The 15835-nt window shown below is 35.9% G+C and overlaps 1 protein-coding gene across 4 annotated transcripts in view; it reads right to left on the reverse strand.

Moving 5' to 3' along the window:
- Nucleotides 1-15835, reverse strand: part of SPOPL (speckle type BTB/POZ protein like) — a 62504-nt gene that overhangs the window by 35244 nt on the left and 11425 nt on the right. The gene's annotated exons all lie outside the window — the stretch shown is intronic.

Consider the following 15835-nt stretch of genomic DNA (forward strand, 5'->3'; position numbering starts at 1 on the left):
AAACTCTTTAAAAAACTGTGAATAAAAGAGAACTTCCAAAAAAAAAAGAACTTCTTTAATTTTACAAAAAGTGTCTTAAAACACATACCCACACCCCTACAGTAAGAGTTCCAGGTGAGATGAGACAAGAAAGACCACTATCAGCACTTTCACACAACACTGCACTTGAAGTCCCAGGCAGTACCTTAAAGCAGGAAAAGAATAAAGGCATAAGAATTGGAAAAGAAAAAAGAAAATCATCGTCATTCCCAGATAACGCACATGATTGTGTACAAAGTAACAGAATTAACAAGGAATTTTGTACAAGTTGCTGTATAACATATAAAAATCTATTGTATTTCTATATGTTAGCAACAATTAGAAAATAGAAAAATTTAAAGATACCATTTACAATATAATTAAAAAATCCACTTTTCCTAGAAGTAAATCTAATGAAAGATGCTCACAAACTCTATACTGAAAACTACAAAATGGTACTGAGAGAAAAGTAAAGTAAAAAGAAATATGCCACGGTTCATGAAATGTAAAATAAATCTTATAAAGAATTCTCCCCAGATTGACAAAAATTCAGTACAATCACTATCAAAATCCCAATTTTGCTTTTTGTGGAAATTGTCAGATGAATTCTAAAATTTATATGGATATGCAAAAGCATTCTTGAAGAACAACAAAGCTAAAGGACTATAAGTACGTCAAGTGTATGACATCAAGACTTAAGTATAAAAAATAAGTATAAAATTTCAAGACTTAAAATATAGCTACTGAAATTAAGACAGAGTGGTACTGGTGAAAAAATTGGAGAAACTGATCAATGGAAGAAAACAGAATCCGGAAACAGATGTACACATATTTAGCATATTTATGAAAAATAACGAAATGCAGTACAGAAATGATGGTCTTTATGGTCCTGGGTCAAATGGACGGTCATAGAGAAAAATAAAATCTTGACTCCTACCTCATGTCATATACAATGATCAATTCCAGATTTAGTTCAGATATAAATATGAAAGTAAAGCAATAAAACTTGGAGGGAGTGGGGAATGGGAGAATATCTTTACAACTCTGGGGTAGGCAAATATTTCTTAAGCAGGACACAGGGTAGAAAAAGATATTTGCAATACAGGGATCTGATACAGGGCTTATATCCAGAGTATACAGAGAATTCCTACAAATTATTATAAAAAGTGCAGGGAATTGAACAGAAAAATTGGCCAAAGACTTAAATACTTCATAGAAAGTGAAAAAAAAAAAAAAGATATCCAAAAGGTCAGTCAACATATGAAAAGGTGTTCAATTTCATTAGTCATCAGACAAATATATTAAGACAACAGTGTGATAACCACTACTCACACAACAGGATGGCTAAAATTAAAATTAAAAAAGATAATACATGTTGCCAGAGAGGGAGAAATGAATCTCTAAAATTACACTGATGGTAAAAGTATAAATTAGTCTAGCCACTTTGGAAAACTGTTTGCAATATCTATTAAAGCCAAACAATTGAATACCTTGAAACCCATCAATTCCACTCCTGGGTATACAGCCAGAAGCATACATTCATATGTTCTTCAAAATATGTGTACAAGATTGCTCATTGATGGGCTCTACATATAAATATAAAAACAAAGCAGTAAAGCTCTTGTGATTGTCAAAAACTGAAAACTACCCAATTATTCCTAAGTAATAGAATGGGTAAACTATGGTACATTCATATAGTGAAATATTATACAGCAATGAGAATGAAGTCAGAAGAGCAGAGGTATAAGTGACAAGGTTTTGAGGAATTATGGATATCAAGGTTTGTAGTTTAGAAAACAGACTTAAGTCAATGATAAAGGTGATTCATGTAAGAGACAATAAGAAGCTGCGTTTCTGGACAATTTAACAGTTTGGGGGTAGGAGAGGAAGTGGAATTATCATCACATTCAAGAAGACCATAAAAATATACATATTTATTATAACTTTACAGAAGTACACACACAGAAAAATGATACAATGAGATGAGTGTTATTTATTAGCTTCCTATGAGTCCAATCATGCAAAGAACCCTATTACTATTCCAGTAGGTGCTTACTAAGAGGGAACAAAAATCTCTAGCAGTTACTGCAAAGTATATTTGCTACTGATTCCAGCAAGTCACCAACAGACTTCATCCAAGGTTTTCAACTCATGGAATTGAGGAAGTTTTCTCTGCAAATGCATCTTCAGTACTACACAAAGAATCATTGTGAAAATTTATTTTATAATAATCAACTTCATAGCCAACTTGAGAGAAACTTATCTGTTCTATAAGGAAAGAGTTATCTAAAATGTGTAACTTTTTCCTGAATAGAAGCAATCTAACAATATCAAGAATAAATATTTTGTAAAGGCTTTCTATATGCCAGGCCTAAGTATTTGTCTAATTTGATTCCCAAAATAACTCTACGAGGAGAGTAATCACTGCTTCTGCCAATGTTATAGGGGAGTAAACTAGAGTGCAAAAAGGCTACATAATCTACCCAGGATTATAATGCTAAAATTTGGCAATGTCTGCCTGCCTGCCTGGATTCAGCCTAAGCTTATAATTCTTAAAGACAACCTTTCTAGCATGTTAGTAACAGAAAAAAACAACAAAAAACAAAACAAACAAACAAAGAGGTTTCATACTCTCTTCCAAACTCATGTGACAGATTATATGGCCTTCCATCAACTTTCTAATTTCTAGATGTCTGGATCAGATATTGTACCCAAGATGGAACTTTGAAAGCAGTAAACAGTTCAAGGCAGTCAAGTGAGCACATTTATCTGTCTTTTTTATTTCTCAACATACCAATGAGATGAAAACAAATTTTTGCAAAAGAATGTAGTCATAACTGGGCTGGAAAATACAAAAGGTTGATATTGGTGGATCAGAAATTTTGAGAAATTTAAGGCAGATAAATGGGAACAAATTAGCAGAGAAATCAATTAGATAGGAACAAATCAGCAGAGAAACTTAAAGGAGAAAATCACAACAGACAACTGGAAAAAGGTCCAAAACTGTAAAATAAAACAAAATAAAACAAAATAACCCTGGTAGAAATGGAGACAATTTAGGGGACAGAATGGTACACTTAAATAAAACAGGAATAAGCTGCTTTGAACAAGTGGTTAGAAAACAAGAATTCTTGTTAAGTAAAAATATAAATGGGGGACTTCCCTGGTGGTCCAGTGGTTAAGAATCCGCCTTCCAACGCAGGGGACGCTGGTTCAATCCCTGGTCAGGGAACTAAGATCCCACATGCTGGGGGGCAACTAAGCCGACGTGTCACAACTAGAGAGCCCAAGCATCGCAACTACTGAGCCCACACACTGTGGAGCCGCGTGCCACAACCAAAGAGAAGCCTGTACTCCACAACTAGAGAAAAGCCTGCACACTGCAACAAAGAGCCCGTGTGCCGCAACTAAGACCTGACGCAGCCCAAAATAATAAATATTAAAAAATATATATATATTTAAATGATAATTCCAATGGGTAAGATAAACAATAAAATGTTTATAATTAATGGAGAATAAAAGATAAAGACTACTTTTGAAGACACAAACTAAATACACAAAGAATATAGGAAATAAGAGAAGTTAGGGACATGGAGGTCAGACAGAAGAGATCCAGTATTCCAACAGGAGAGCCATTAAATGCTCCTGAAGGGGATTAAGACAGAAATAACAGAGATACATCAAGAGAAAAAACCAGAAGACTATTTCCACGATCTGAAGGAAGACACAAGTTCCCAGTCAGGCCTCACCAAGTACCAAGAATGCCTACTGAAAAAAGATCTATACCTAGACACATCCTGGCAAAAATTTCAAAGTTCCACCAAATAAGAGAAAATCTTAAAACTTCTCATGTTATCTACAAAGGAACCAGTCACACTGAAATCTAAATGCTGTTAAGATACAAGGAGAAATGCTTTTAAGGTTTTTAAGAAAAATTTTGAATTTAGAATTTCATACTCAAAATTCTTCAGGAATGCAAGCTGAAGAAAGGACATTTTCAGACAGCAAATACTTGAAAAGTCTGTCATTCTATATTGAAAATTACTCAATGAACCCAATGAACTCCAAACTTTTTTGCATAATGTACCTTTATGATTAAAAATCATCTGCTCTAAGCATGCATGTCTATTTATAAATTAATGTATTATTATAGTAATATATTTATATATATTATAAAGCATATCAAAATTAAAATTTAAAATAATCAGATAAAAATTAAATAATTTAATTTTTAATATATTCTGACACCCCCCAAAATTATCTTGTGTAACCCGTTTATGTGGATGCTTCGTTTTGAAGACCACAGCTCTAACCAAATGAAAACGAACCCTAAAGAAAGAAACCATGGGCTTGAAAAAACAACAGAATTGAACAGGTCTCAGTAGAGAAGGAAACTAAAAAAGAACTAGGAGAATTCACTATAATTTGACACTTAGAAAATTTTCCACTGGTAAAGTTTTTATGTACATAGGATTACATTTCATTTTCTGTGAGGCCACCCTACTTTGTTCTATAGTAAGTATTTATATAATCACATTATAAATATTTCCAGGTTTAAAATTTTTAGAATTGGTCTGCAAATAAAGCAAAAAAGAAATTAAAATGCAAACACATTGATGATGTAGCCTTAACAACGAATAATAATTGGGAGATTGACGGAGTGAGGAGAGAAACAAGACTATCATTCACAGAGGTAGGCAATACTGTCTAGAACTAAAAGCAGGCACAATTTACAGTGGGAAGTGGAACTGGGGGTGGGAAGGTGACCTCCTATTCTTTTGACTCTTATGTAATATGAATCGCAATATAATTACGAATTCTATTTTTAAGAAGCATTATAAGCAGGAGGGAAAGCAGTACATAACACAGTATGCCCATTTAGAAAACTGAAATTGGTTACTGATTGCCATAGTCAGCTCCCATTAAATACACCTACCACCTCCATCACCCTCCGTTCATTTACTGCCTTTTACTACTGAGTTTTACGTGCACAGAACAGCTGTGTTTTTACCTAAACTATGATCTTCTTGAAGGTTTTTCTGTTTTATTCATTTCTGCAATGCAAAGCCTAGCACAATGCTCAGTGTTTATTTTTTAAAAAGAGGGAAGGGACTAATTAAATGGTCTGAGGAAAATAATGGAGAAAAGCCATCTTGTAGTTCCAATCACTTAAAACCAGTTTATCTCAAGTTTACTAAAGTTCACTAAAATGCATATAACACGGAGAGAAAGGCTCCTCTTTGAAACAGAAACAGCTGTGACTCTCAGGAGAGTGATTCAACTCAGTGGCAGCACATCTAGACACAGGTTCTAGTAAAAATCTTAGGGGGCAGGAACAGGAGCTGATGAAGGATATAGCAACGGAAATATTCTGAACCCTCAAGAAAAAAAATGGCTGGGGGTGGGAAGACCATTCCTGCTTCCTGACTATATATACTCCTATAGAAGAGGAAAGCTAAAAGAGCTGCAGGGGAGTGGACGGGCACACAGGAGTCACGGCTTATGATGAAATCACCCAGGGCGTGCGCGTCAGTGCGCGCGCACACACACACACACGTTGCGCAAGTACTTCCATTTACCTTATAGTCTCTTACTGGGGCCCTTAATTTTTCCTACTTTGGTTATTGAGAGGCCTAAGTGAAATAGCAGTTTTACAGTTTGAACTCTCTGCCCAAAATAAAAGGTGACTTTTCTTTAAAACTTGGTAATTTGAAATTTTGGTAAATCAAAAGCAGGAGACTATGGGTAATTTGATATGGTCCAACCAAGTACTGCCAGCCTCTAAGTGATTACAAATGGTAGACTCACAGGTTTATATTTTTCTAGGGCAGTGATTCTCAAATTTAACTGTGCATTAGAATCACCTGGAAGCCTTGTGAAACCAGAATACTGAGCCCCAACCCTAGGATTAATGATTCAGGGGGTCTGGGTTAGGCCCCAGAATTTGCATTTCTAACAAGTCTCAGAGGGTGCTGATGCTGCTCTTCTAGGGATCTCACACTGAGAATCACATTTCTAGTGTGAGGATTAGACCAGAAAGCTATTATTACCAATAATACAAAAATCTCACCATCCCTGCTGCAGCTATCCATCTGTCCTCTACTTATGACTAAGTCTTCCATTTTACCTGAGTATTATCCTGAGAGGTAGATCTCTTGGGCTAGTTTTCAACTTCTTTGTTTCAGGGTCTTATTCCAGTGTTATGGAATCTGTTTTGAAATCTACAACACCCTCTAACACCGATAGTAAGGAGGTAGTTCTAATAACATATATATGGAAACTTTATTAGTAAAGGAAAATACAGACATTTTAAGACGAACTCTTTCTCTATTTGATAAATCCTAAAAGCCATTAATACATGGTGGTGAAGGTTTGTACAGAAGCAGGGATTTAAAGCCTCTGCTTACTGCTGCCTTGTCATTCAATGCCAAGGTTCTCCCTTAAAAAAAACCAAAAAACTAAAAGTCAACTCCCGTGTACACACACTGTAACCCCAAAAAATCACTCCATTTCTGTCGCTTTAATGTATTTTTTTTAAAAAAAGATTAAAACTAAAAGTTATTTAACATTTCTTGACATAGATGCAATGTCATTTTCCTTAACAAAGGTAAAAATGGAAAAAAGCCCTGGGGTCCATGTGTTGGGAGACCTGGATTCTAACCCTGGCCGTTTTTGGTTTCAGAACACATGCCCTTTTGCACATCACTGAGCTGTTGGCTAAACAAAGCATTCAGGGCGAGAATCACTAAATCCTATCCAGTTCTAACATAAGCTTATACAGTAAGACTCATACACTGTAGACTAAAATGTACTCAATATCACTACATGATTTCCTCACAGTGCAATGACCTTGGGGAAAAAAAAATCGACTACAGATCACTTCAGAACCTGACTGCGTTTCCTGTAGCATTACATATTAAGGACAGTCTGGCTCTTTGGCAACCATTTAAAAAAAAAATTGTCATTTAAAAACAACTAGGGGCTTCCCTGGTGACGCAGTGGTTGAGAGTCCGCCTGCCGATGGAGGGGACATGGGTTTGTGCCCGGGTCCGGGAAGATCCCACATGCCGCGGAGCAGCTGGGCCCGTGAGCCATGGCCGCTGAGCCTGCACGTCCGGAGCCTGTGCTCCGCAACGGGAGAGGACACAACAGTGAGAGGCCCGCATACCGCAAAAAAAAAAACAAAAAACAAAACTAGATTTATATGTCATGCTAGTTGCTACAAGTTCAATTGTTTTCATATTACTTGTGTAATAACATATACAAGGCACAATAAGAAAATTATAAGCCTATCTGCATCTATATTAATAGTCATATCCCCTTAAAATGTATGAAGCAAATATTTCACTTTTTAAAAGGAGGCTATTTCCAGAGGAGGGTGAAGGAAAAAATATAAGTAAAAGGAGGCTATTTCCAGAAATCTTATAAAGACAGTATTGGGAGTTAAAAAAAATCAGCCTTATTTAAATACTCAGCATGGCAGTTTATGACTATGGTCATTAAACTTCATGAGGTAAGATTTTAAATTATAGTGATATATAAACTGTGGTGAACCAAAACAGGGCAAGACTAGCAGTCAGGAGACTACTCACTATGGCCAAGCTGCAAGACCCCACCCCACTCCCCATTCCTTTGGGGTTTTTTTACTCATTCATTTCTTCCTTTATAGTCTCTCTCTCTCTTATTCACTGACCTGTTTGAGTATCTTGGGAGGTTCTACGCTGGGCTAAGCCCTGTGGAGACAAGGAAGGATGGCATTATTTGAACTGATCTCAGGGGTCCCTTCAGGTAGAATCTTTATTCAAGATCTAATTTATAAATTATAACAACACACTCTTTATCAAACACAAGAGGAGTAAGTTATCTCAATCAACAAACAATAGATAACTTAACCTTATTCCTTCTTTAAGCACCAACAGTGTTTTAATCTGTTGATCTTGATTGCCACTTCTTCTGTAAAATGTTTACTAACCAACCGTTTGTTTACTCCCATACCATTTTCTTCAGTAAAATGAATTATTCCTTAGCTACCCAAGCACTTTCATAACCAACGCCTCTTATATAGAATTAATCAAATTTATTGTGATTATTAGTACAATAATCTGTAAGATCTTACTTCACACTTTAGAATTTTACTCCTATACATATTATCTCATTTGATCCTCTAAACAACCCTGTGAAGTAGTTACTTCTATTTTACAGAAAGGGAAACTGAAACAGAAGCAATATGATCTAAGGTCATAGAGTTTAAAAAAAAAAAAGACAAAAAAATTCAGAAATTGAATCCAGGATTTTTTTTTTTTTTCCCACTTTTTGGCCATGCCCCACAGCGCGTGGCATCTTAAGTGCATGGACCAGGGATTGAACCTGCGCCCCCTACATTGGAAGCACGGAGTCTTAACCATGGGACCACCAGGGAAGTCCCTGAATCCAGGATTTTTAACTGAAAATACTATCGTTTTTTTCAATCCATCAAATATGCTGAACTCCTTGAGATTATATTTTCACCTTTACGTAACCACTGCCTAGTGTATACGATGGCAGATACTAAGCAAAGACATATTGACTAGATTTGAAGTCAACTACTAGAAAGGTATTACATATTTACTAGACAGTACATAATTTATTGCCTCCTGAAAAACAAAGTACCAGATATAATTTAGTATTACAGAATTATCCATGGAACACCATCAGGGTTGAGAATTTGGTTTCTGAATTTAGAGTTAGGTGCAGATCCTGAAGCTGTGTAAGCTCTCTGGGCCTCAATTTCGTTTGTAAAATGGGAATAATAAATGGTAATTATCTCAAATCACTGGTGTACTGAATGGGAATGTATAGAAGACACCTAGTATAGTGTCTGGTACACAGAAAGCACTCAATAAATTAGTTTAATGTGTATGAGTATTAATATGAAACTAAAAAGTAGAACTAGTTTACAAAACAGTAATAATCTCATGAACTATGAAGAAGAACAGAGTTAAATTTGCCTAAGTATGTTGTTGAGGTTTTGTTTTTACTTTTTCAACCTTTATCACTTGGCTCTCCATGAGCTATTTACATGAGCTATGAACACTGCTCTCACGCTGCTGCTCTCATACTGCTTATCTCTAACAACTTCCGTCTCCCTTTTAATGCAAGTAATGTGGAGGTATAGTTGTAAAAAGATAGACTGATATCCAAAGTGTCTCTCAGGAATTGTGTAACCTTCTAGAGAACTTCCTGGAGTAATGGAATTGATCTGTCTCTTGACTGGGCTGTTGTTACACAGGTGAACGTATCTGTCAAAACTCACTGAAATGTACACGTAAGAAAAGATGTGTATATGAAACAATGCAAGTTTAAAAAAAAAGTTTTTTTAGGTTTTATAACCCTTGAACAAGTTACTTTCCCTTTTTGGCCCTTAGATTTCTCAACTTCAGAAAGGGAATAATTTCTCATACAGAAAGAATATAGTGAGTGTTACAGGAGATAAGGTCTATAAAGTACTTAGTTTCTGCACAGTTAGTTGCCAGTTCTGGATCCACTTAACATTAACCCTAGGCATTTTTCAGATTTATTTGAGTCCTAAAACATTCCTCCAAAATAAAACCTACATTCTCTCCCTCTCCCTTCTCCTACTCTTCCCCTCATCTCTTTTATTTTAGAAAAATATGAGTAAACATTTGATTAAAGCTTTTGCCTCCTTAGTTTTTTTTTTTTAACAAGTCATAATACAGTCTTTTGCCTTCATATTTCTCTTCCTTCTCATTTAATTATAGTCAAACAAGTGAGAATTCCCTGGGGGTCTAGTGATTAAGACTCCGCGCTTTCACTGCCAAGGGCCTGGGTTCGGATCCCTGGTCAGGGAACTAAGATCCCGCAAACCACCCGGTGCTGCCAAAAACAAAACAAAACAAAGTAACAATTCCTGTTACTAGTTTTCAATTTAAAAGTGTCTAAGCAATGTTCTTTGTTCTAGAATTCCAGGACACTGGAACAACTTCACATTCATCTAGCATTTACTGAGCAAACATTTATTAAGAACCTAAATCGGTCAGGCACTGGAGAAACAAAGATAAGGTCAGAGAGGCAAATACCTAACTAAAGCAGATCAAATAGAACTGCTAAAATCATATCCTTTTCTTACACCTGTGAAGGATCTATTGGGTTGGCCAAAAAATTCCTTTGGTTTTTAAGTAAAAATAAAAGACACATTTTTCATTTTCACTAAGAACTTTACTGAACTTAACGTATTCACCATTTTGTTCCACTACTTTCTGCCATTTTTCAGGCAACTTCATAATTCCATATTCGCAAAACTTTTTATCTTTTTGAGCAAAGAACTGTTCCAGGTGCCTTTTGCAGTCTTCCAGGGAATTGAGATTTTTTCCATTAAGAGAATTTTGTAAAGACCGAAATAAATGGAAATCCGAAGGTGCAATGTCTGGTGAATACGGTGGATGATCAGAACTTCCCAGTGAAGTTGAACCAGTTTTTGCCTGGTCATCAAAGAAACATGCGGTCTTGTGTTACCCTGATGGAAGATTATGTGTTTTCTGTTGACTAATTCCGGACACTTTTCGTTGAGTGATGCTTTCAGTTGGTCTAATTGGGATTCAGTGGAACTTACTACCTAGGATAGCTTGACCAACTACGAAAATAAACTTAAATATATTATGTTAATAACAGAACTTGTTGGAATTAATCATTTAGTTTTCTGGAAGGAGCTCATAATAGAGGACTCCCTTCCAATCCCCCCATATACACAACATCATCTTCTTTGGATAAAGACCGGCCTTTGGTGTGGTTGGTGGTGGTTCATTTCACTTGCCCCACCACCGTTCCACATTATTGTACAGTATCCACTTTTCATTGCCTGTCACAATTTGTTTTAAAAACGGAACATTTTTGTTACGTTTAAATAAAGAACTGAATCCGGAAATATGGCCAAGAAGGTTTTTTTTCACTTATGTGGAACCCAAACATTAAAGCAATTCACATATCCAAGTTGGTGCCAATAATTTTCAATGCTTGATTTGGACATTTTGAGTATGTCAGCTACCTCCCATGGTATAATGTTGATTGTTCTCAATTAATGTCTCAATTTGATCGTTATCAACTTCAACTGGTCTACCCAACCACGGAGCATCGTCTGCAAGAAATCTCCAGCATGGAACTTCGCAAACCACTTCTGACACGTTTGATCAGTCATGGCACCTTTTCCATACACTGCACAAATCTTTTTTTTCCGTTTCAGTTGTGTTTTTACCTTTCTTGAAATAATAAAGCATACTATGCTGAAAATGTTGTTTTTCTTCCACCTTCAATATTAAAATGGCTACACAAAAATTCACCAATTTGATAAGTTTTTTTTAATGCACGCTGATATGACAGCTGTCACAATACAATCTACAAAATTTGTTTCGAATGAAGTTAAAGACACCTAAGCATCACTAGAGTCATCTTATGGAAAAAACCAAATGAACTTTTTGGCGAACCCCATAGTAAAAGGAGTTGGAGGTAGTTAAAGAGTTCTGCTGACTCACCACTGTTGCTTCCAGGCTACTTTTGCAACCTAACAAAACTGTATGGCAACTGCATGAGTCCATTCTTACAAAATTCTCTTACATTCTTCTCTCTTGCAATCACCTACTCACCTCTCTGAGTTAGACTCCTTTATGGAGGACTTCAACCACTGTCTCCATTGTCTTCTTTACTATTCCTGCCACCACCCTGGATGACTGCACTCCAGTGGACTTCTTCCCTACCAGCATCAAAGTTCTTTTACCTTCCTGAATGATCTCACCCACTTAAAATTTTAGCAATCTTTTTCAGAGATTCTGACTTGGAACTTACTACGTAGGATAGCTTGATCAACCATGGAAATAAACTTGAATATATCATTTTAATAACAGAACTTATTCCTATTCTGTCATCAATTTAATCCCCCAACAGCTCTTATTACCAACACTTCACTGAGTCCATACCACTCTTCTTAAGTCATTACCCCCTTATGGCTTCCCTTCCTTCCTTATCAAACTCAAAACCCACAGTGGATCACTTCAAAAACTCTCTAGTAAGCACGCTTAACATTTCACTCCTTTGTTCTTTTATCACAACAATTCTGTAAACCCTCCATTCTGTATCAGTCTAACCACCCACTGTACGCTGTTATTTGGGTTGCTGAGCAATGGTGTAGAAAATCTTTAAAAAGAGCAGAACAGCTTCTGAAGTGTAGACTTTCATTAAATATGTACTTCTGTTTTTAACTAATTGATTTCAAGAGGATTTGTTGCAAAATAAAAGTCTTACCAAATGATGAAATAATTAAACTAGAAATTCAGCTCCTTAGTTGTACTAGACTCATTTTCAGTGCTCAACATACACAGTGGTGAATGGCTACCATAATGGAAAGTGGGAATCATAGAACATTTCTATCATTACACAAAGCTTTACTAAACAGTGCTGCTCACTCATTCTATGGCAGAACTGCTCAACCACTATTTCAGCTTACATAACCTACAATTTCTCACTGACACCACTTATTGCTATCCTTGTGACTTCATGAATCTTGCAAGCTGCATGAACGTGGAACAGGCTGGTACCCAAAGCAGTCAATGAAGGCGGAGGCATCAAATCTCTTACCGTCACCTGAGACCAAGAGGAGTTAGTTACCCCCTAATCATTTATGTCCCAGCCCACTTCTAATCATGGAGATCCTCACCTTGATACTGTCACTGGTTACACTGTATCTGAGATGGGTTAGGGAAAGAGAGGTGTACTTAAGATTCCTTTCAGATTTTACTACCTGTTAAAGGCAGAACTCATTATTACACATGTCTCTCACCTATCACTAGACTAGACCATGGCAGCAGCTGGAAATAAAAATTCTACCAAACCCACTAAGGCTTATTTTAATGCAACTATTAATAATAGTATTTCAGTAAAAATTAAACAATCATTACAAATGTTAAATTGGACAAGATGCTGGGACAAAAGACATAAACTAGTACTATCCTAGACAAAAGCAGGAAAAACCACCATCCTTGAAAAAGATAAGAGGAACTACCACTTTGGGGAACTCTAAATCATAAAATCTAGGGGAAAGAAATGGGCAAAACAGCATGCCTTAGGATACAGGGTTGTAGGGATCTATATGTCTCTATCATTACACCCTGCATGTCTACAACCATTAAAATGGCTTACTCCTCCTTAAGGAATCACACTTTCTTAAAGAAAAACATTTCATATAGTTACTTAGTTTACAGGGGAAGAAAAGAGGAAAAAAAAGGAAAGAAAGAGAGAAGTTGAAAGAGAAAGAAATGAAGCAAAATGATCCATGAAAAGCATTGTGTTAGGACACCCTGGATTTTAATCCAGTCTTTTCTGAAATAATGTAACAAATGGTCAAGCTAGACTAAATCAAAGGAGGCTATTGCCATCCACCTACCAGCCCTGCCTCTCAAGGAAATGCTTTGCAAAAAAATAAACTGAGTTGTTCTTATACCTCAAGAGAACACTTAAAGTACATGAATGCCATCTCAGTTCTTCCGATGATGAGCTAATAATTCCAAGATTCTTATGACTAGCAATAATCAGTAACTACTTATGAATATGTAGAGCACAAGTATTTATCAAACAGCTGTGCTACCCACGAACAGTACTTTGCAGCAGTAAGAAATAAAGTCAGATATTAAAATATTAGCTCTAAAAAGGCATAAGACAACGTTAAAAAGGGAAAACTATGAGCTTATCTGCAGTCATGAGTCTGTATGTGTGACTTAACAGAAGAAATCAACAACTAATTATGATTCACAAAAGGTACAGGAATGGTGCATCCCTACATATGATTCTAACATGATCTACTTGACTGGGGAATGAGAAGAGACTAACCACAATCCTAACCCTGAAAAAGATACACAGGCAAAAGTATTTTTCACATCCTTGGTATTCACTACACAATTGGATAATTTTAAAAAAAAATTAGTAGCAACACTGCCTTCTGTGACACAAGAAAAACTCCATAAATAACAAGAAATTAAGTCTAAAACAATACGTAGCATGCTGTGAGCATTTGGTAAAATTTGCTCAACTTTCAAGTTCTGAAAACTGAGTCAACTCTGCTGGGTAGACAGCACTTCCCTTATTTAAGGGGTAGCAAAACCTCACAAAATAATGAATGAACATAACCTACAATCTGGGTAGATAATCAAATAAGAGCAAGAGCATTCCAGTATTGCATAATTAGAGCTTTGGGGAAATGTTGCAGACTCACTCAATAGAAGGGCCTACAAAACTTTTCACCAGCTTGCAAAATCTTAAAACCTGTCCCGTGTTTAGCAATAGTTAGGCAGAAATGCACCATTTGTAAGAAAGTCAGTAAACTATACAGTGAAGTTGTAATTTTCATGACAGTCTCATTTTCCTTAAATTATACTTACATTTGTTTTATATTCTGCATCTTATCAACTGACAAGGCAACCAGAATCATTTGATGGGTTTTATGAAAATATACACGTCTCTATTCCACTTTCCCTTGGTGTGCACATGGGAGGGGTACGTGGGTATGAGTGAAGAAAGGAATCGTGTATATTTTGAAAAACTAGCCATACCACTTTACACCCACCAGAATAGCTAAATAAATGAAACAATATCAAGCAAACGTTGCAGAGTATGTGGGACAAATAAAACTCTCATTCACTACTGAAAAGACACTTTGGAAAACACTGGGTAATGTATACTAAAACTGAACAAAAGCACACACGGTCCAAAAAGTTCTACTACAGCAAGATGTGCAGATGTGCAGCAAAAGATATGTATTGATAAAAGAATATTCTATAAGGGGCACTATTCATTGTGACTCAAAACTGGAAACAACCTATATGTTCATCAACAATAAAATGGATAAATTACGGTACATATACATAGTCACACAATGGGATGGAATACAATAGAATGAGAATGAAGAAGCTACCACTACACACTACATGGATGGATCACATAAAAACTGATGTAAGAAGCCATAAACAAGGGTGTTGATGCTGTACGATGTTACATGCTTGTCTCTGAATGTATGTTATACTCCATAAAAGTTTATGTAAAATAAAAAAGCAAATAAATATTCAATAAATGAGCAACCTTGATGCCTAAATGTTTATAATACAATCCTATTCCCAGTGTCATGTTCCCTCCACCCTAAAATTGGGACAGAACACTTTTAAAAATCTTCCCTCATGCTAATCTAATACATTTTTATATTAAAACAAAGGCGGCTATATTAGGGTAACAGAATGCAAGAGTCATATCCTTTTTAGGAGAGAAAACACTAATCTGAAAAGAATTTTAACACCAAAGCTCTCCCTCTCCACATTATCTTCACCACCCTTCCATCTACCAAGAGTTCACTCTTCTCTGCCATTTATTTAGTGGAAATATTTTTAAAGTAATGAACACCCTAGAAAGGTAGTTATGAGGAGTGAAACAAAAAGAGCAGATATATGAAGTCTTCAGCACTGTGCCTAAGCACTCAATGACTAAACAGTATTAAAAAATCCCAAATAGTGACTCTAACAGGTCAAGGGCTATTTCCAATTCATCACTGTAAACACAGAACCCAGCATTTAACAGTTGGTCAATTAATGGAGTAAATAAATGATATGAGCTCAAAACAAAAAGAATAAAATAAAAACAAGGCAAAAGTGGGAAAAAGGGAAATATCAAGAAGTTCAAAGGAAGGCCTTATTTTTATATCAGGGTAAATGACAAGATTTTAAATCTCAAATGAAGCAACAGAATCAGGTACATATTAAAACCATTAAAATAAATAAAAACTGCCTCA

The sequence above is a fragment of the Delphinus delphis genome, chromosome 7, assembly GCF_949987515.2.
Source record: "Delphinus delphis chromosome 7, mDelDel1.2, whole genome shotgun sequence".
Classification (NCBI taxonomy): Eukaryota; Metazoa; Chordata; class Mammalia; order Artiodactyla; family Delphinidae; genus Delphinus; species Delphinus delphis.